This window comes from Mesoplodon mirus (assembly GCF_964341445.2).
Source record: "Mesoplodon mirus genome assembly, chromosome: 19".
Taxonomy (NCBI): domain Eukaryota; kingdom Metazoa; phylum Chordata; class Mammalia; order Artiodactyla; family Ziphiidae; genus Mesoplodon; species Mesoplodon mirus.
The window spans coordinates 40,038,706-40,059,591 of record NC_138995.1 but is presented as its reverse complement, the minus strand read 5'-3'; the positions used below and the strand labels follow the sequence as shown (position 1 = coordinate 40,059,591).

The window sequence follows — 20,886 nt, the reverse complement described above, 5'->3', positions numbered from 1 at the left end:
GATGATCGTATGGTTTTTCTCCTTCAATTTGTTAATATGGTGTATCACGTTGATTGATTTGCGTATATTGAAGAATCCTTGCATTCCTGGAATAAACCCCACTTGATCATGGTGTATGATCCTTTTAATGTGCTGTTGGATTCTGTTTGCTAGTATTTTGTTGAGGATTTTTGCATCTATGTTCATCAGTGATATTGGCCTGTAGTTTTCTTTCTTTGTGACATCCTTGTCTGGTTTTGGTATCAAGGTGACGGTGGCCTCGTAGAATGAGTTTGGGAGTGTTCCTCCCTCTGCTCTATTTTGGAAGAGTTTGAGAAGGATAGGTGTTAGCTCTTCTCTAAATGCTTGATAGAATTCGCCTGTGAAGCCATCTGGTCCTGGGCTTTTTTGTTTGTTGGAAGATTTTTTATCACAGTTTCAATTTCAGTGCTTGTGATTGGTCTGTTCATATTTTCTATTTCTTCCTGATTCAGTCTTGGCAGGTTGTGCATTTCTAAGAGTTTGTCCATTTCTTCCAGGTTGTCCATTTTATTGGCATAGAGTTGCTTATAGTCATCTCTCATGATCTTTTTTGTATTTCTGCAGTGTCAGTTGTTACTTCTCCTTTTTCATCTCTAATTCTATTGATTTGAGTCTTCTCCCTTTTTTTCTTGATGAGTCTGGCTAATGGTTTATCAATTTTGTTTACCTTCTCAAAGAACCAGCTTTTAGTTTTATTGATCTTTGCTATCGTTTCCTTCATTTCTTTTTCAGTTATTTCTGATCTGATTTCTATGATTTCTCTCCTTCTGCTAACTTTGGGATGTTTTTGTTCTTCTTTCTCTAATTGCTTTAGGTGCAAGGTTAGGTTGTTTATTCGAGATGTTTCCTGTTTCTTAAGGTGGGATTGTATTGCTATAAACTTCCCTCTTAGAACTGCTTTTGCTGCATCCCATAGGTTTTGGGTCGTCGTGTCTCCATTGTCATTTGTTTCTAGGTATTTTTAAATTTCCTCTTTGATTTCTTCAGTGATCACTTCGTTATTAAGTAGTGTATTGTTTAGCCTCCATGTGTTTGTATTTTTTACAGCTCTTTTTTCTGTGATTGACATCTAGTCTCATAGCATTGTGGTCGGAAAAGATACTTGATACAATTTCAATTTTCTTAAATGTACCAAGGCTTGATTTGTGACCCAAGATATGATCTATCCTGGAGAATGTTCCATGAGCACTTGAGAAAAATGTGTATTCTGTTGTTTTTGGATGGAATGTGCTATAAATATCAATTAAGTCCATCTTGTTTAATGTATCATTTAAAGCTTGTGTTTCCTTATTTATTTTCATTTTGGATGATCTGTCCATTGGTGAAAGTGGGATGTTAAAGTCCCCTACTATGAGTGTGTTACTGTCGATGTCTCCTTTTATGGCTGTTAGTATTTGCCTTATGTATTGAGGTGCTCCTATGTTGGGTGCATAAATATTTACAATTGTTATATCTTCTTCTTGGATCGATCCCTTGATCATTATGTAGTGTCCTTCTTTGTCTCTTGTAGTAGTCTTTATTTTAAAGTCTATTTTGTCTGATATGAGAATTGCTACTCCAGCTTTCCTTTGGTTTCCATTTGCATGGAATATCTTTTTCCATCCCCTTACTTTCAGTCTGTATGTGTCTCTAGGTCTGAAGTGGGTCTCTTGTAGACAGCATATATATGGGTCTTGTTTTTGTATCCATTCAGCCAATCTGTGTCTTTTGGTGGGAGCATTTAGTCCATTTACATTTAAGGTAATTATCGATATGTATGTTCCTATTCCCATTTTCTTAATTGTTTTGGGTTCGTTATTGTAGGTCTTTTCCTTCTGTTGTGTTTCTTGCCTAGAGAAGTTCCTTTAGCATTTGTTGTAAAGCTGGTTTGGTGGTGCTGAACTCTCTCAGCTTTTGCTTGTCTGTAACCGTTTTAATTTCTCCATCCAATCTGAATGAGATCCTTGCTGGGTAGGGTAATCTTGGTTGCAGGTTTTTCTCCTTCATCACTTTAATTATGTCCTGCCACTCCCTTCTGGCTTGTAGAGTTTCTGCTGAGAGATCAGCTGTTATCCTGATGGGGATTCCCTTGTGTGTTATTTGTTGTTTTTGCCTTGCTGCTTTTCATATGATTTCTTTGTGTTTAATTTTTGACAGTTTGATTAATATGTGTCTTGGCGTATTTCTCCTTGGATTTATTCTGTATGGGACTCTCTGTGCCTCCTGGACTTGATTAACTATTTCCTTTCCCATATTAGGGAAGTTTTCAACTAGAATCTCTTCAAATATTTTCTCAGTCCCTTTCTTTTTCTCTTCTTCTTCTGGAACCCCTATAATTCGAATGTTGGTGCGTTTAATGTTGTCCCAGAGGTCTCTGAGACTGTCCTCTGTTCTTTTCATTCTTTTTTCTTTATTTTGCTCTGCAGCAGTTATTTCCACTATTTTATCTTCCACCTCACTTATCCGTTCTTCTGCCTCAGTTATTCTGCTATTGATCCCATCTAGAGTATTTTTCATTTCACTTATTGTGTTTTTAATCGATGCTTGATTCATCTTTAGTTCTTCTAGGTCCTTGTTAACTGTTTCTTGCATTTTGTCTATTCTATTTCCAAGATTTTGGATCTTGGAAATAGAATCTTGGATCATCTTTACCATCATTATTGTGAATTCTTTTTCAGGTAGACTGCCTATTACCTCTTCATTTGTTAGGTCTGGTGGGTTTTTATCTTGCTCCTTCTCCTGCTGTGTGTTTTTCTGTCTTCTCATTTTGCTTATGTTACCGTGTTTGGGGTCTCCTTTTTGCAGGCTGCAGGTTCGTAGTTCCCGTTGTTTTTGGTGTCTGTCCCCAGTGGCTAAGGTTGGTTTAGTGGGTTGTGTAGGCTTCCTGGTGGAGGGGACTAGTGCCTGTGTTCTGGTGGATGAGGCTGGATCTTGTCTTTCTGGTGGGCAGGTCCAGGTCTGGTGGTGTGTTTTGGGGTGTCTGCGGACGTTTTATGATTTTAGGCCACCTCTCTGCTAATGGGTGGCATTGTGTTCCTGTGTTGCTAGTTGTTTGGCATAGGGTGTCCAGCACTGTAGCTTGCTGGTCGTTGAGTGAAGCTGGGTGCTGGTGTTGAGATGGAGAGAGACCTCTGGAAGATTTTCGCCGTTTGATATTATGTGGAGCTGGGAGGTCTCTTGTGGACCAGTGTCCTGAAGTTGGCTCTCCCACCTCAGAGGCACAGCAGTGACTCCTGGCTCCTCAATCTGGGATGATTTGTTGTCTATTCATGTATTCCACAGATGCAGGGTACATCAAGTTGATTGTGGAGCTTTAATCTGCTGCTTCTGAGGCTGCTGGGAGAGGTTTCCCTTTCTCTTCTTTGTTCTCACAGCTCCTGGGTCTCAGCTTTGGATTTGGCCCCGCCTCTGCGTGTAGGTCGCCGGAGGGCGTCTGTTCTTCGCTCAGACAGGACAGGGTTAAAGGAGCAGCCTCTTCGGGGACTGTGGCTCACTCAGGCCGGGCGGGAGGGAGGGGCACGGAGTGCGGGGCGAGCCTGCAGCGGCAGAGGCCCGCGTGACGTTGCACCAGCCCGAGGCGCGCCGTGCGTTCTCCCAGGGAAGCCGCCCCTGGATCCCGGGACCCCGGTAGTGGCGGGCTGCACAGGCTCCCGGAAGGGCGGTGTGGACAGTGACCTGCGCTCGCACACAGGCCTCTTGGCGGCGGCAGCAGCGGCCCCAGCGTCCCACGCCCGTCACTGGGCTCCGCGCTTTCAGCCGTCTGTGGAGCTCCTTTAAGCAGCGCTCTTAATCCCCTCTCCTCGCGCACCAGGAAACCAAGAGGGAAGAAAAAGTCTCTTGCCTCTTCGGCAGCTCCAGAGTTTTCCCGGACTCCCTCTCGGCTAGCTGTGGCACATTAGCCCCCTTCAGGCTGAGTTCTCGCCGCCAGCCCCAGTCCTCTCCCTGCGCTCTGCCCGAAGCCCGAGCCTCAGCTTCCAGCGCCGCCCGCCCCAGCGGGCGAGCAGACAAGCCTCTCGGGCTGGTGAGTGCCGCTCGGCACCGATCCTCTGTGCGGGAATCTCTCCGCTTTGCCCTACCCAGGTATGTGGGGAGTTTCTTGCCTTTTGGGAGGTCTGGGATCTTCTGCCAGCGTTCAGTAGGTGTTCTGTAGGAGTTGTTCCACGTGTAGCTGTATTTCTGGTGTATCCGTCAGAAGTTGTAAGTTTTGATGAAGTCCAACATGTCTGTCTTTTGTTTGGTTTTGGAGTCATCCAAGAAACCACTGCTTACTCCCGGGTCACCAAGAATTATACCTGTGTTTTCTTCCAAGTCTTATAGTTTTCACTCTTGCATCTCATTTCTGATATGTTGGCTCAGATGTATTTTCGTCTTCAGGGTGGAAATATCTACCGGGTCCCCCACCCGATGAAGGAGGAGAACATGGCGTGTGGCTGGTAAGTTCCGAAGCCCCTCGGGAATCCTCTGGTGGCTTTGATGTGCTGGGCCTGGGTGAGCGAGCTCTGGATGCTTCACTCCTGAAGGGGTGAGCACCAGGCCACGGGGAATCGGGGGCATCATCCCCATTTCTTTAGGGTTCGTCCAAAGCTGTCAGAGGATCAGTGTTTGGGGACAGAGTCCCATTCTCCCTTTCTTCCCCACAGTAACCAGCACAATGGTGGTCCCACAGACTGGGCAGAGCCAAGGAGCACTTACGTCTGCAAGAATTGCAGCCAGATGTTTTATACAGAGAGAGGGCTGAGCAGCCACATGTGTTTTCACAGCGACCAGTGGCCGTCACCTCGAGGGAAGCAGGAGCCGCAGGTGAAGGGGCTCGAAGCTGCCATTCATCTCAGGATGGAGCCGTCCTCCGGGGAGCCTGGCTGGGGGCCGGGAGTCAGGGCTGTGCTGCTCTGGAGAGGCCCCTTTCTCCCTACGTACTGTGTCTCTTAAAGGGCTGGCTCTTCTCTGTGTGTAGGTGTGTGGCATGGAGTTTTGCAAGCCACGAAGACAGGTGCTGAGGCCGGAGGGGGACAGGCAGAGTTCCCCGAGAGCCAGGAAGTCCTTGGACAACATGACCACCGCCCCTTTGGTGGTCCCTGTGTCGGTGCCTGTGGCTCCAGCGAACCATCCCCCGGGGAGCAAGGTGGGTGCACTTCCTTCCAGCTGCTTTCCAGCTGCCAGTGGGAGCTGTGAGAAAAGCCCCCAAATCCTGACTCCATAAGAGCTTGATTTGCGTGTTCATTCATCCATTCAACCTCCAGTGAACTTCTTTTGTGTCTGGGCAGGGCTGGGGACACTGCAGCGACCACAACAGGCCTGCCCCCGTCTCCTGGGGCTCCCAGCCCAGCGGAGTAGATAGACCCATCCCCGGACACTGACGACCCAGAACGGGCCGGGCTGGGAGAGGGAGCTGTAGGAGCCCCGAGGGCACCAGAGACCCTGCCTGAGGAAGGGGGTGTTGCAGCTGAGAGCTGGAGGATGAGGAGGGGTAAGATGGGCAGAGAGGAGGGGAGATTGCGTGGAGGTAAGAGCGAGTGTAGCAAGGTCAAGCCGTCGTCTCTTCAGCCTGTGCTGGAAGACCCCACCTGGAGACGTTCATGCTGGACTCGGGTACGGGGTGCATGGAGCCCACTGTTTGTCTCCCAGGAGCTGCTGTCCTTTTGAGGGCAACAGGTTTTCCTTTTGTCATGCTGTTGCATCCGTCTGGCCCCCACTCTTTAAGTGCCAGTCACTTTAACAACGGACATGAGTTTCCAAAATGGTCTGAGTGAGGGCCTCTCCTTGGGGGGTGTGGGTGCCTGAGAAGGCCCCAGCCTCAAACATCGCCCGGCTTAGGGTCTGGAGTCTGGCTCAGGCGTGGTGGCCCTGCCCGGCTTCCTGTGCTGAGGACTCTTTGCACGGCCATGCTGGGTGTGCGTCTGGCTGGTCAGTACCCTTTCCCACTCTCAGGCCATCTTGAGGACTGAGCTGTGGGGCCGGTGGCCTCAGGTGACCCCTATGGTTCTGAAGTCTCTTCTTCTCCAGGGACAGGAGAAGGACGGGGAAGAGAGAGACAGCAAGGAGAGCAGCCAACACAGGAAGCGGAAGAAGCTCCCACGGCCCAAGGCACTGCTCATCCCTCCTCCGCCCTCCATGTCTGGGGAGCCGGGCCCGGGAGGATGCCGCCAGAGCTGCCTGTGCTCGCCCGTGTTCCTGGTGGACCGTCTCCTGAAGGGAGTGTCCCAGTGCCCTGCCTACACGCCGCCCCCGATGCTCAGCCCCATCCGGGAGGGCTCTGGGCTGTATTTCAACACTCTGTGTTCCACATCTGCCCGGGCCCGTCCCGACAGGCTCATCAGCGCCATGCTTGGTGAGTGAGCTTGATCACCCCATGATAGGCCTGTGGGGGGCCAGACCCCCGCCCCCTGTAGAATTCGGTCCAGCCATTCCCTCTGGCCTACGCTTGGGTCTGGTCTGGGGGTCCTGTTGCTGTTCAGAACTATCCCAGGACCATCTGGGACCAGCAGCCTTCTAGGTGCTTATAACTTTGTAGCCAGAAAGAAAATAGATGCAATTTAGCCTAACCACCCTTCTGCCTGCCCTTTCGAGTAATTGTTTAAACAGCTTTATTGAGGTATAATTCACATGCCATATGAATCACCCATTTAAAGTGTACAGTGATTTTTTAGTGTATTCTTAGGATTGTACACCCATCCCACAATCTAATTCTAGAGCATTTTCATCACCCCAGAAGATTATATCCACGAGCGGTGACACACAGGCCCTGTAGCCCCCAGCTCCTCTGCCCTGGGCAACCACCAGTCTACCAACCTACTTTTTCTATGGGTCTCCCTATTCTGGACATTTCATATACTTGGGATCATACAATATGTGACATTCTGTGTCTAGTTTGTTCACTTAGAATAATGTTGTCAAGGTTCATCCATGTTGTACCATGCCTCAGTGCTTCATTTCTTTTTATGGATGAATGATATTCCATTCTCTGGAGAGACAACATTTTATTTATCCATTCATCAGTTGAGGGGCATTTGGGTTGTTTTCGTCCTTTGGCTATTGCAAATAGTGCTGTTAAGAACATTTATGTATAAGTTGTTTTTGGACATAAGTCCTCATTTCTCTTGGGTATACAGCTCAGAGTGGAATTGCTGGGTCAAAGGGTAACTATGTCTAACCGTTTAAGGAACTGCCGGACTGTTTTCCAAAATGGCCGGGTCATTTTAAATTTCCACCAGCATTGTATGAAAGTTCCAGTTTCTCCACATCCTTGCTAAACACTTCTTATCTGTCTTTTTCATTATAACCATCCTAGTGGGTGTAAAGTGGTAGCTCGTTGTGGGGTGTTTGTTTATTTGTTTGTTTGTTTGTTTTGCGGTACGTGGGCCTCTCAGTGTTTGTGGCCTCGCCCGTTGTGGAGCACAGGCTCCGGATGCGCAGGCTCAGCGACCATGGCTCTCGGGCCCAGCCGCACCGCAGCAAGCGGGATCCTCCCGGACCGGGGCACGAACCTGCGTCCCCTGCATCGGCAGGCGGACTCTCAACCACTGCGCCACCAGGGAAGCCCCCTCATTGTGGTTTTGATTTACATTTCCCTGATGGCTAACGATGTTGAGCATCTTTCCATGTGCTTATTATCCATTTGTATATCTTCTCGGGAGAAATGTCTGCTCAGATCCTTTGCCCATTTTTTAAATTGAATTCTTATCTTTTTATCATTGAGTTGTCTCAGTTCCTTATATAGTCTGGATGCAAGCCCCTTATCAGATATATGATTTGCAAATTCTCTCCAATTTTGTGGGTTGTCCTTTCATTTTATTTATGATATGGTTTGCAGTACACAAGTTTTTAATTTTGATGAAGTCCAACTTATTCTTAGGCCTGCGATCAATCTTTAGTGAACTTTTATATACTGTATGAGGTAGGAGTCCAAATTTATTCTTTTGCATGTATGTATCAGTTCTTCCAGCACTTGAAAATACTGTTCTTTTCTCATTGAATAGTCTTGGTACTTTGTTTTGTTTTGTTTTCTTTTGCGGTACACGGGCCTCTCACTGTTGTGGCACTCCCGTTGCGGGGCACAGGCTCCGGACGCGCAGGCTCAGTGGCCATGGCTCACGGACCCAGCTGCTCCGCGGCACGTGGGATCTTCCCAGACCGGGGCACAAACCCATGTCCCCTGCATCGCCAGGCAGACTCTCAACCACTGCGCCACCAGGGAAGCCCTGCCTTGGTACCTTTGTGGAAAATCAGTTGACCATAAATGATTTGAGATTTTTCTTCTTTTTTAATACAGGCATTTTACAGCTCTAGATTTCCTTCTGAACATTGCTTTAGCTACATTTTGTAAGTTTTAGTATGTTGTGTTTTTATATTTATTCAGCTAAAGTGTTTTCTAATTTATCATTCCACTTCTTGTTTAATACACTGAGTATTAAAGAGTGTGTTGCTTAATTTTCACATATTTGTGAATTTTCCAAATTGCTGCCTTTTATTGATTTGTAATCTAATTCTCTTGTGGTCAGAGAACATACTTTGTTTCTTTTTCAATTGAATTTATTAAATTTTTTTTAATTTGTTTGGCTGTGCTGTGTGGTTTGCAGGATCTTAGTTGCCCCACCAGGGATCGAACCCATGCCCCCTGCAGCGGAAGCGTGGAGTCCTAATGACTGGACCGCCAGGGAATTCCCTTAAATTTATTTTAAAATTTAAAATTTATTGAGGCATGTTATATGGGCTAGAATCCGGTCTGTCTTGAAGAATGTTCCATGTGAATTTGAGAAGAATGTATTCTACTGATGTTTGGTGGAATGCTGTATTTTGTCTGTTTTGTCTAGTTAGTTTCAATTTCCTTGTTGATCTTCTGCCTAGCTGCCCTATCCACTGTTGAAAGTATTGAAATCTCCAACTATTATTTTGTAATGGTTTATTTCATCCTTCAGTTCTGTCGTTTGTTGCTTGGTGTATTTTGGGGTTCTGTTTTTAGGTGTGTATATGTTTGTAATTGTCACATCTTCCTCACGGCTTGACCTTTTACCATTATGATGTGATTGTGACTTCATTTGTCATTACTACAATAATTTTATCATTATCTCTGGTAATATTTTTTTGTTTTAAAGTCTAATGTGCCTGACATTAGTATAGTCATTCCATTCTCTTTTTTGGTTGTTGTTTTCTTGGTATATATTTTTCTCTTCTTTTACTTTCAGCCTATTTGTGTCTTTGAAAATAAAGCATGTTACCTCTAGACACCATTAGTTGGATCATGTGTTTTTTTATCCAGTCTTAGAAACTCTGCCTTTTGGCTTGGTTTGTTTAATCCATTCTTGTTTACTGTTATATTGATATGGTTGCATTTACATCTGCCATTTTGCTTTCTATTTTCTATATGTTACATGTCTTTTTCTCCCTCTGTTCCTCCTTTCCTGCTTTCTTTTGTATTAAGAGAGTATTTTCTAGTGTAACATTTTAATTCTGTTAATTTTTCACTTTTTCTTAGTCATTTCTTAGTGGTTGCTCTAGGACTTAAAATATATGTCTTATCAGAATCTGTTAGGATGTGTAATAACTCACTAACAATGAAATATAGAAACACTGCTCCTATCTAGCTCTCTTCCTTCTAACTCTTTTGCTATTATATGTGAGAGACCCAGTAATACCTTACTGGTCATGTTTCTTGCTTTATATACTTTTATTTCGTGTAAAAACACTGAGAGAATAAAGGAAAACAAGCATGATTTATAGAGGTTGTTATATTAACCTTCTTACTGACCATTTCTGATCTCTTCATTTATTCTTGTGGATTTGAGTTACTGTCTGAGGTGATATTCCTTTACTCCAATGCAGCTGTGCTCCTTGTGCAGTTACTGTCACATATATTATATTTCTATATGTTAGAGGCCCACAATACATATTGTTTTATGCAGTTATTTTTTAAGGCACTTAAGAAAAGAAAAGAAATATGTAATCATACTGATTTTTATAGTTACCCATATTTACTAGCGCTTCGCTTTTTTTTTTTTTTTTTGGTTTGAATTCAAGTTACCATCTGATGTCATTTGCTTTCAATCTGCAGGACTTCCTTTACTTTTTATTTTTATTAGGGATATATAATTCACATACCATACAATTCATCCCTTTAAAGTATAGAATTCAATGGTTTTTAGTATATTCACAGAGCTGTGCAACCATCACTACCATCCGTTTTCAGAAATTTTCATCATCCCCAAAAGAAGCCCTGTACTTATTAGCAGTCCCTCCTTTCCATCCTCCCCGTCCCCAGCCATGGGTAACGACTAATCTACTTTGTCTCTATCGATGTGGCTATTCTGCATATTTCATATGAGTGGAATCATACAGTATGTGGTCCTTTATGAATGCCTTCTTTTAGTTAGCATGATGTTTTTAGGTTTCATCCAAGTTGCAGTATGTATCAGTACTTTGTTCCTTTTTGCGGGCTGAATAATATTTCACCTTTAATATTTCTTGTAAGACAGGTCTGCCAGCAACAGGTAGCCTCAGTTTTTATTTATCTGGGAGTGTCTTTATTTTACCTTCATTTTTGCAAGATAATTTGCTGAATATAAGATACTTGGTTAACACTTTTTTACTTTCAGTAATTTGAATATATTATCCCATTGCCTTGTAACCTACATCGTTTCTCTTAAAAAGTTAGCTGTTAATTTTACTGTAGTGCCCTTGTATGTAACAAATTGTTTTTCCCTTTTTGCTTTCAAGATCTTATCTTTATTTTTGCTTTCCACATTTTGCCTATGTTATGTCTGGATGTAGAGCTCTTTGTGTTTAATCTTTCTTGGAGTTTGTAGAGTTTGCTGGATATACATATTGTTTTTCATCAACGTTGGGAAATTTTCAGCCATTAATACTTTAAATATTCTGTCCCTTTCTCCCCTCTTTCTGGTACTCCCACTACATATATATTGTTGCATTTAATGACATCTCACATTTCTCTGAGGCTCTCTTCACTTTCCTATATTTTTTTCTCTGTTCTTCAGATTTCATAGTCTCCATTGTTCTATCTTCAGGTTTGCTGATCATTTCATCTGCCAGCTCAGATCTACTGTTGAGCCTTATTTTGGTTATTGTACTTTTGTAACCCCTGAACTATTTCCATTTGGTTCTTCTGTTTTTTGGCTGCATCGCACAGCATGCAGGATCTTACTTCCTCTACTAGGGATCACACCCATGCCCCCTGCAGTGGAAGCGTGGAGTCTTAACCACTGGACCGCCAGGGAAGTCCACATTTGTATCTTTTTAAAAAATAATTTCCATCTCTTGATGGCATTTTCTCTTTGATGAGAAATTTTTATTTTATCTTACTTTAATTCTTTAAGCATGGGAGCCAGGGGAAGAAGAAGCCCCCATCTCCTTGGCTGCACCTACCTGGGTAGAGCTTCCTTTACAAAGAGCTGGGGGCTAGGTGGGTAAGGGAGTGGGCCATGGCTCCAGTGCCACAGACTCTCACTGTTCTTCCCGAGATTTAGTAGATTTTCTTGAATGAGTATTTCTTAAAATGCTGTATGCCTTTAGGACAACTTGCAGACTTTAGCTTACTGTTCTTTTTTTTTTAATGATTTTTGTCAGTAAATCTGTTGTTTTGCCGAGTTCCTTACTCTACTTTTTCAGAAGTCTTATCCCACTTCCATGCAATCTTTTTATTTTATTGTGATGTGAACAGTTAATCTGTGATCTGCCCTTTTAACAAATATTTAAGTGTGCAATACAGTATTGTTGACTATAGGTACAATGTTATACAGCAGATTTCTAGAGCTTGATTAATTGAAACTTTATGCCCATTGATTAGTAACCTCCCATTTCCCACTGCCCCAACCCCTGGTGACCCCTATTCCACTCTTTGATTCTATCAATATGAATTCAACTACTTTAGATACGTTATATAAGTGGAGTCATGCAGTATTTCTCTTTCTGTGACTGGCTTATGTCACTTAGTATAATGTCCTCAATGGTCATCCATGTTGTTGCATATTGCAGAATTTCTTTTTAAGGCTAAATGGTATTTCATTGTATGTTTATGTCACATTACCTTTATGTGCTCATCTGTCAGTGGACATTTAGGTTGTTTCCACATCTTGGCTATTATGAATGGTGCTGGAGTGAACATGGGAGTTCAGATATCTTTTTGAGGTCTTGACTGCAGTTCTTTTGGATGAATACCCAGAAGTGGGTTTGCTGCATGATATGGTAGTCCTACTTTTAATTTTTGAGGAAACTCCATACCATGCAATCTTTTTTTTCCAATTTTCAATTTTACATTGGATTAGAGTTGATTTACAATGTGTTAGTTTCAGGTATACAGCAAAGTGATTTTGTTATACATAATCACATATCTATTGTTTTTTAGATTCTTTTTCCATATAGGTTATTACAGAGTATTGAGTATAGTTCCCTGTGCTATACAGTAGGTCCTTTTTGATTATCTATTTTATATACAGTAGTGTGTGTATACCATGCAATCTTGAAGAGCCTGCTTTTAGCTGCTCTGGAAAGGCAGGCAAAAAGGGCCTCATGGGTCAGTTGTACCCAGTCTCCTTGAGCCTCTTCTTTGGGCGTTTTCCAGATCACATGGACGGCTCTTTTGGCATCAGTGTGGTGAAGGACAACAGCAAGATCAGCACTGAACCGTGAGTTGGAACAGACTTAGAACCTGAGGGTCATTGCAATGTGGGGATGCTTTTACCCTCCTTGCATTCCAGTGTCGGTTTTTCCCAAGGGAGCCTTCATCACGGGAAAGTCAGGTCTAGACCCAGAACCTCTCTAGGAGAGAAGTGGTGGATTTCTCCAGGTGTTTCCCCAATATTCCTTCTGTCCAGACATACCATAGTTGGATGTCTGCAGACAGAATGCCCAGCACCCTGGGGTTCTAGATAGAATTGGTGATGGCGCAGTGAGATACTGTTTTGTAGCTTGGATGTTACCTTGGATACAGCAGAATGCCAGGTATCAGCACATACCTCCCCTGTCCTAGACCCCAAACGCCTGAAGCCAGAAATCTGGCGATAAAGCAAATTGGAGGAAGGAAGGAAGTATCCCTCAAGAGGTCTCTGGAATACCAGAGCGTGTCTACTGGGCTGATGAGCACTCCCTGTGTCTGAGAGATGGCCAAAAGGTGGGTTCCACAGCCCTGGTGAGCAGGGCTCACCGCACATCTCTCTTGTATTTCCCATCTTGGTCACACACATATGCCTTTTATGTCCGTGTGTGTGGCCTCATTTCAGACACATCAACATAGGGAGCCAGTTTCAGGCTGAGATCCCAGAGCTCCAGGACAGATCACTGGCTGGAAGTGACGAGCATGTAGCTACTCTGGTCTGGAAGCCATGGGGAGATGTGATGACCAACCCGAAGACGCAGGATAGAGGTGACTGAGACTTTGGGGCCAGGTTCCTGAGAGCCCTCCTCCATGTCCAAGGGGTTTCTCCTCCCAGTTCTCACCTTGACCAAGAAGCAGTGATCCCCAGGCGGGGGTGGGGTGGGCAGAGCTGGCCTTCAGCGCAGGACTGCTTTGCTGTGCTGCAGTCCCTTGCCCCACCTCTCCTCTCACCCAGTAGCTGGCCAGGCCATCCAGAGCAGGTGCCAGGAGCAGGGTTTCTGCCCATCCTCCTTGTCCCTCCCTTCCCTCAGCCTGCTTGTAACAGAGAGATGAGGGAGATGGTGACAGGAGCCCCCCACCCCATCTGTGCTGTTGGGGAGGTTTCCTCTCTGGCACTTGCTGACCCTCTGTGTCTCCTCTCCTTCTCGCTGCCGGGCTGCCTGCTGGAAACAGTGACCGAACTCTGCAACCTGGCCTGCTCCAACGTGATGCCGGGCGGGGGCACCAACCTGGAGCTCGCTCTGCACTGCCTGCATGAAGCCCAGGGCAACATCCAGGTGCGGTGCAGGCGAGGGGGGTGCTCAGAGGAGCTGCGGGAAGCTCCCTGCTCTCTTAGGGCCAGGGGCTCTAGGCGCAAGACACGTGCCTTCTACCTGGGGCTTTGCAGCTCACGAGAACCAAAGGCTGGCCACCCACCCTTCTCCCTGGTCGCTTTGGGACTGGTGGTGTCCTTTTGAACGTAGGGGAAATGCACACATACGGGCTCAATCAGTTATTTCTCTGGGGTGACAGCAGAGCACCAGGGTTCCTCCAGCGTTACCTCATCTCAGCGCAGCACTGGGGAGGCGGTGCCTAGCAGAACCAACTCAGGGCCTGCATTAATCTGGTTTATTTACTGAACATTGACTTTTGGATTAAAAATGGTGTATGCAAACCTCTGATGCAACAGAAATGCCTCTGCCTCCTCCAAGGACCCTCCTCACAACCCTGAAGTTTAGACAATGAAGAAGTCCAACTGTGTGTAGTGGGAGAGGAAGTCACGTCACCCGAGTTGGAGACCCAAGAGTCAGGGCTACATGGTGCTTTTTCTCAAGCTGAGAGGCAGTGGCTGGCACGTGGTGGGTGCTCAGCAGAGTAATCAGCACACGTTTACTGGGTCCTCCTGATACCTGGTGATGTCATGGTATCAGGCTGGGGCCAGCTCAGGGGCCCATTCTTGGTTTAATGCTCTGCTGCCACCATCTTGAAATTCTTAATAGTTTCTGAGCACAGGGCCCCGTGTTTCCATTTTGCGCGGGGTCCTGCAAACTGCATAGCGAGTCCTGACCGGGGTTACGCTGTTGAGCAAGACAAATGCCCCCTCTTTGCAGGGCTTACATTTTAGGAGAGTGAGCACATGAAATACATTTTTTAAAAGTGATAGATAATGATGAGTGCTATGAGGACCATAACATGGGGTAGGGCGGGGGCAGTGCCGCTCCAAATGCTGCTCCCTGAAGAAATAAGGAGCTTGTGCCAGAATAAGTCCACACACTGTTTCGTCATCAAGTAAATCTTGCTATGAAAAAGGTAACGTCAGCTGCACTCAACAGTCCGCTTAGTGCTGTAGGCAATGTGTCCCAAGTGGTTCACAGCTGGTGGCCAGTCCACAGACCGACCACACTTTGAGTCGCCCTGGGGTAGGGGTGGCTTTAGGGAGGGCTGCACATATTTTCTGAATGGATGAAAGAATGAAGGCGGGCCTCTACCTCACCTTCCCTCCCTCAGAGAGTTGCCCACCACTCCTCTCGTTCCAGGTTGCCCTGGAGACCCTGTTACTGAGAGGACCCCAGAAGCCACGGACTCACCCTCTCGCCAACTATCACTACACAGGTAACGAGCGTGGCTGCCCGCGTGGTTTTGGCCTGGCTGAGGCCCCTGCGAGCCAGTCACTTTCCATGGCAAGCTCTGCACGTGCCTCCCGGAGTTCTCTTGGGGCCTACACCTGCCCTCCCAGAAGGGCCCGTCCTCTCTGGGGGACTCAGTGGGTGCTGTTCTCTAGTTGGATCCAACCTTCCCCTTTCCACTGGTTCCCTCGTGGGCTCTTCCTGGCCAGAAGGGGGGTGCCAGGTTGGGGTGGGCTCAGGTTTCCCAGTTGAGCACTCCAGCCTTGGAGTCAGGCAACCAGGGGCCCACGGCTGCCCTTGGCAAGTCTCTTAACCAGAGGAAGCCTCAAGTTGCTGCACCTGTCAAGTGGGGATGGTAATAGCCCCTACCTGCTAAGGTTTTTGTGAGGATTGTGTGAGATAAAGCAAGTAAGGGGCTTAGCAGAAATCTTGGCATATAAGTGGCGCTCAGTGGCCTGAAAAAGGAGGGGAGTCTGCACTTCAGCCGTGGCTGTGGTCCCAGAAGGAGAAACAGCCTTCCTCCTCTTGGCTGTTTCTCCAATAGGTTCGGACATCTGGACCTCCATGGAGAAGAGGCTCTTTAAGAAGGCGTTCTGTGCCTACAAGAAGGACTTCTACTTGATACACAAGATGGTAAGGCGAACATGGCAGGCTGGTGTAGACAAGGCTCCTTCACACGGCCGAGGCGCTAGAACTGCAGGGCCTGTCAGGGGCGATACTCTGCTCATGCTGTGAACAGTTGACAACTGAAATGCCATTGCTTTGAACAACCCCAAACAGTACAGAAATGAATCCCATGTTCCAAATAAAGCCCTCCAGACCCCTCCCCACAATCCTACTTCTGATTGATAACCTGACAGGTATTTACTGCCCATACGGATTTTACACACCTATATGCACTTTCTCAAAAAAGGATGACATCATATACTTAATATCCTGCTGATTAATTTTTTAACTTGATGTACGCAAAATTGCACATAATCGAAGTGTAAGATTTAATGTTTTTGACATAGTTATACACTTGTAAGACCACCACCATGATCAAGATAATGAGAGTATCCTTCACCCCCAAAAGTTCCCTCCTGCCCCTTTGCAACCCTTCCTTCCTGCCACCCGGGTCCCTAGTCAACTCTTGTCTACTTTCTGTCACTCTAAATGAGTTTGCATTTTCTAGAGGTTTATATAAATGGAATAATCATACAGCATGTGATCTGCTTTGTCTGGCTTCTTACACTCAACCTAATGATTTTGAGATTCATCCATGTTGTCATGTGTACCCATAGTTCATCCCTTTACTGTTGAGGAGTATACCACTGTGTGGACGGACCACCGTTCATTTAATCATCCACCTGTTGGTGGTTTCCCGTTACTGATGACTACAGATAAAGCTGCTCTGCACATTTACATACAAGTCTTTGTACGGACATGTACTGGGTTTTTTTTTGTTTGTTTTTTTTTTTTGCGGACACGGGGTTGGGATTATAAATACCTAGGAGGGGAATGAGGGTAACTTATAGTAGATGTATGTTTAACTTTTTAAGAAACTGCCAAACTGTTTTCCAAAGTGGCTCTACCACTTCCCATTCCCACCAGCAGGTTATGAAAGGTCCAGTTGCTCCACACCCTCGTCGACACGTGGTATGCTAAGTCTCTTTAATTTTAGCCATTCTAATGAGTGTACAGTAGCATCTGACTCCATTTTCCTAATGACTAATGATGCTGAGCATCTTTGTGGTTTTTTGCTCTATGTGCACCTTCTCTGGTGAGCTGTCTGTTCATATCTTTTGCCTCTGTTTTTATTGGAGTGTCTGTGTTTTTATTGAGCTGTAGGAGTTCTTATTTTGTTCTGAACACCAGTCCTTTATCCAGATATATGCTTTGGAAATATTTTCTCCCAATATGCCATTTGTCAGTCTTCTAACAGTGTCTTTTGAAGAAAAGTTTTAAATTTTGCTTAAGCATAACTTACTAGTTTCTCTTTTATAGACTGTGCTTTTCGTGTTGTATCTAAGAAATCTTTGCCTAACCCAAAGTCACAAAGATTTCCCATGTTTTCTTCTGGAGGTTTTACAGTTTTAGGTTTTATTTCTAGATTTATGATCCATTGTAAGTTTATTTTTGTATGGGGTGCGAGGTGAGTTCATTTTTGCATATGGATATTTATTCCAATACCTTTTGTTGGAAAGACCATACTTTCTCCACTCAGTTGCTTTTGTACCTTTGTTAAGTATCAGTTGGCCATATATATATGCATCTACTTCTGGACCCTGTATTCTGTTCCATTGATCTGTTTGTCTTTTATTAAGCTATTCCCATACTGTCTTTATTACTGTAGCTTTATTCTAAGTCTTGAAATTAGAAAATGTTAGTCCTTCAACTTTGTTATTTTTTCAAAGTTATTTTTTGTATTCTACATCCTTTTTAATTCCCTATGAATTTTAGAAATAACTTGTCAATTTCAAAATAAACATTCCTGCTAGGAACTTGATTGGTACTGTTTTTGACTCTCTACGTCAACTGGGGAGAGTTGTTACCTTAACAATATTGAGTCTTCTGACTCGTGAACAGGGTATATCTATTTCAATCTTTAATTTTTCAGCAATGTTTTGAAGTTTTTAGTGTACAGTTGTTGCATACTTTTTGTCAGATTTATTCCTAAGCGCTTGGTTTTTTTCTGTTTTGTTTTTGTTTTTTTTTTTGCGGTATGCGGGCCTCTCACCATTGTGGCCTCTCCCGCCGCGGAGCACAGGCTCCGGACGCGCAGGCCCAGCGGCCATGGCTCACGGGCCCCACCGCTCCATGGCACGTGGGATCCCTCCAGGACCATTGCACGAACTCGTGTCCCTTGCATCGGCAGGCGGACTCTCAACCACTGTGCCACCAGGGAAGCCCAGTACTTGTGTTTTTTATGATGTTATAGAGTTCTTTTTTATTTCAGTTTCCAATGGTTTGTTCCTACTATGTATAGAAATAAAATTGATTTTTATATTGATCTTGTGTTCTGAAATGTTGCCAAACTAACTTACTAGTTTTGGTAACTTTTTTGTGGATTCCACTGAATTTTCTACATAGACAGTCATATCATCTGTAAATAAAGACACTTTTCTTTCTTCCTTTCCAACCTGGATGCCTTTACTTTTTTTCTTGCCTTTTTGCACTCTAGAACCACCAGTACAGTATTGAGTAGAAGTGGTGAGAGTGGAAATCCTTGTGTTGTTCATGATATTTGAGGGGAAACCACTCCACCGTTAGCTGTAGGGATTTTGTAGGTATCATTTATCAGGTTGAAGAGAAGTTCCTTCTATTCCTATTGTGCTGAGAGTTTCCATCAGGAATGGACATTGGATTGTATCAAATGCTTTTTCTGCACCTATCAAGATGCTCATATGATTTTTCCTTTTTAAGTTTAATATGACGAATTACATTGATTTTAGATTGTTAAACCAACCCCACGTTTCTGGGATGAGCTCCACTTAGTCATGGTATATTGTCCTTTATATATATATATATATATATACATATATATATTGTTGGATTCTGTTCGTTAAAGTTTTGTTTAAAAATTTTCATCTATGTTCATGAGGGACATTGGTCTGTAGCCTTCTTTCCTTGTAATATCTTTGTCTGGCTTTGGTATCAGAGAAATGTTGAACTTACGGACTGAGTTGGGAAGTATTCCTTCCTCTTCAGTTTTTTGGAGGGCTCTGCCTAGCTGTCGCATAAGGCTATGAGGTATCCAACACGTAAGGACACTCTGGTTTAATTAGTCCCAGTCGGTAGTCATGTGGCTCCACATGATGTCACAGTGAGCGTCCTCGTGTGTACCTTTGTGTGCCTTTTCCTGGAGAGAAGCCTTCTTGGGCCAGCCTTGTTGCTCAGAGCGTGCAGAGCTTAGATGGTGTTGACTCTGGTGGCTTCTCTCTGAACTCCTTCATCCCCAGGAGGACTTTGTGATTCTCTGTCTCCCGTAGCAGTGGAGCACAGCAAGCCGTAGGGGAGACACGTTTCAGGAGGGCTTTCAAAAAGTGGCAGCTGTGGCCCCATGGGGAGGGGATTTAGGGCGTCAAGGCCATTCTCACTGCTACTCCTGAGGCACTGTCCTTAGTCGGCTTCTGTCTTCCTCCACTAGGTCCAGACAAAAACAGTAGCCCAGTGTGTCGAGTTCTACTACACGCAGAAGAAAATGATCAAGTTTGACTGCGGCCGAGCCCCAGTGCCGGAAAAGAGGGTCAAGAGAGAGCTGGGTGAAGCAGACAGGACAGAAGCGAAGGTAGAGGGTCTCGGGATAGGGCTTCAGGAGTTCAGCACGGATCTGGATGCCCGGTGCCCATCCAAGCTGGGTGGCGGTGGGGGGGTGCACCCCGCGACGTCTGGACGCTCTGGACACCTGCTTCTCTCTTAGAAGGGCGGCGGGGCGGTCAGCACCCTTTCATCACCTCTGCCCCCTGTGCAGGTCACTCGTAGCCCTCGGAGGAAACCCAGCCACCGCCCAACCCCCGAATTACAGAGGACTACTGAGAGTTCCAGGAGGGAGTCCATCCCCAACTCCAGCCCAAACACCGACTCGAAGCGGACCCCTGAGCTGCCGGGGAGCAGCAAGGGCCAGGGCTTCTTTCCCTGCCAGAAGTGTGAGAGGTACCGCCCTTTCCCTAGATGCTCCCACACCGCCTGCCCTCAGCCCTCTGGGGTGCCCCCCTCAGGGCTACCCGCCTCCCCCTGCTCTGACCCCTGTGTCCTCTGGTGCCTCCTCAGGGTGTTTAGCAAGATCAAGGGTCGGAATGCCCACATGAAGTGGCACCGGCTTCAGGACCACGTGGATCCCACCGCCAGGGCAAGGGGGCCCATGGAGCCCTTCCAACTGTAGGAGGAGGAGGGCGAGCTAGGGGCTGGCATCGGCCCTCTGCGTGGGCAGCTAGTTGGGATGGGCACCTCCAGCCCTGTTGCGTCTCCTTTGTTGTTTCTGTACGTTTTCCCTTGTATATAGTATTAAATTTGTTTCTTAAGAAGCTGTTTTCTGGCTTCCCTGCCTGTTGATCCAGCGAAGGCTTTTGAGCCCCTGCTGCTCCCAGAAGCCACAGTGACTGAGTCCCTGCTCTGGAGGACCCTCATACATTAATGCAGCCAGCATTTATCAAGCACCTGCTGTAGCTGTGCCAGACAATGCCCAGTCCACGTGATGGGGACATAGTGATGGAGGGACAGGCCCCTCCCCTCACAGAGCTTACATTTTAGGAGCATCTAAGGTAGGAGTGATAAAGCAGCAAAAAGGTGAGTTTAGATATCTATAGTGCATATGCTTTGGGCCGTAATAACAGAGGAGTCAGCGTAGGTTTAAGCTCTCAGGACACGTGGTGGTGCCAGTGGCTCCACGGTGAAGTCCAGGCCTGCCAGCAGTGGCCAGCGTCTGCAAGTCGGCTGCAGCAGCAGCAGCAAGAATCCCCTCTTGTACGCGGAGCACCCAAACCTTCGGAGGGTGCAGGGCAGAGAGCAGCTCCCTCCCTTCCTTGTTCCCCTTTTTAAAAGTGAGGAAAGCTTGTAGCAGCGCCCAACGGAACGCCCCTCACGTCTCCTCAGCCAGAACTGTAGCCCGTGCTCTTTCTGAACTGATCCGTGGCAGTGGAAAGGGAAGTGGCCACCGTTATCCCAGACCCTCAAGATTTGTCTCCAGGGCAAAAG

The 20,886-nt window shown here is 45.9% G+C and overlaps 1 pseudogene across 1 annotated transcript in view; it reads left to right on the top strand.

The window, feature by feature from the left end:
• Positions 1 to 20,456, top strand: part of LOC309794541 (zinc finger protein 541-like) — a 192,689-nt pseudogene extending 172,233 nt beyond the window's left edge. Inside the window, exons 8-14 of the transcript in view lie at positions 12,572 to 12,635; positions 13,230 to 13,372; positions 13,778 to 13,881; positions 15,121 to 15,196; positions 15,755 to 15,843; positions 19,340 to 19,480; positions 19,664 to 20,456. The product of the transcript in view is annotated as a zinc finger protein 541-like (transcript). The remainder of the gene's footprint in view (positions 1 to 12,571; positions 12,636 to 13,229; positions 13,373 to 13,777; positions 13,882 to 15,120; positions 15,197 to 15,754; positions 15,844 to 19,339; positions 19,481 to 19,663) is intronic.
• Positions 20,457 to 20,886: the final 430 nt, after the last annotated feature.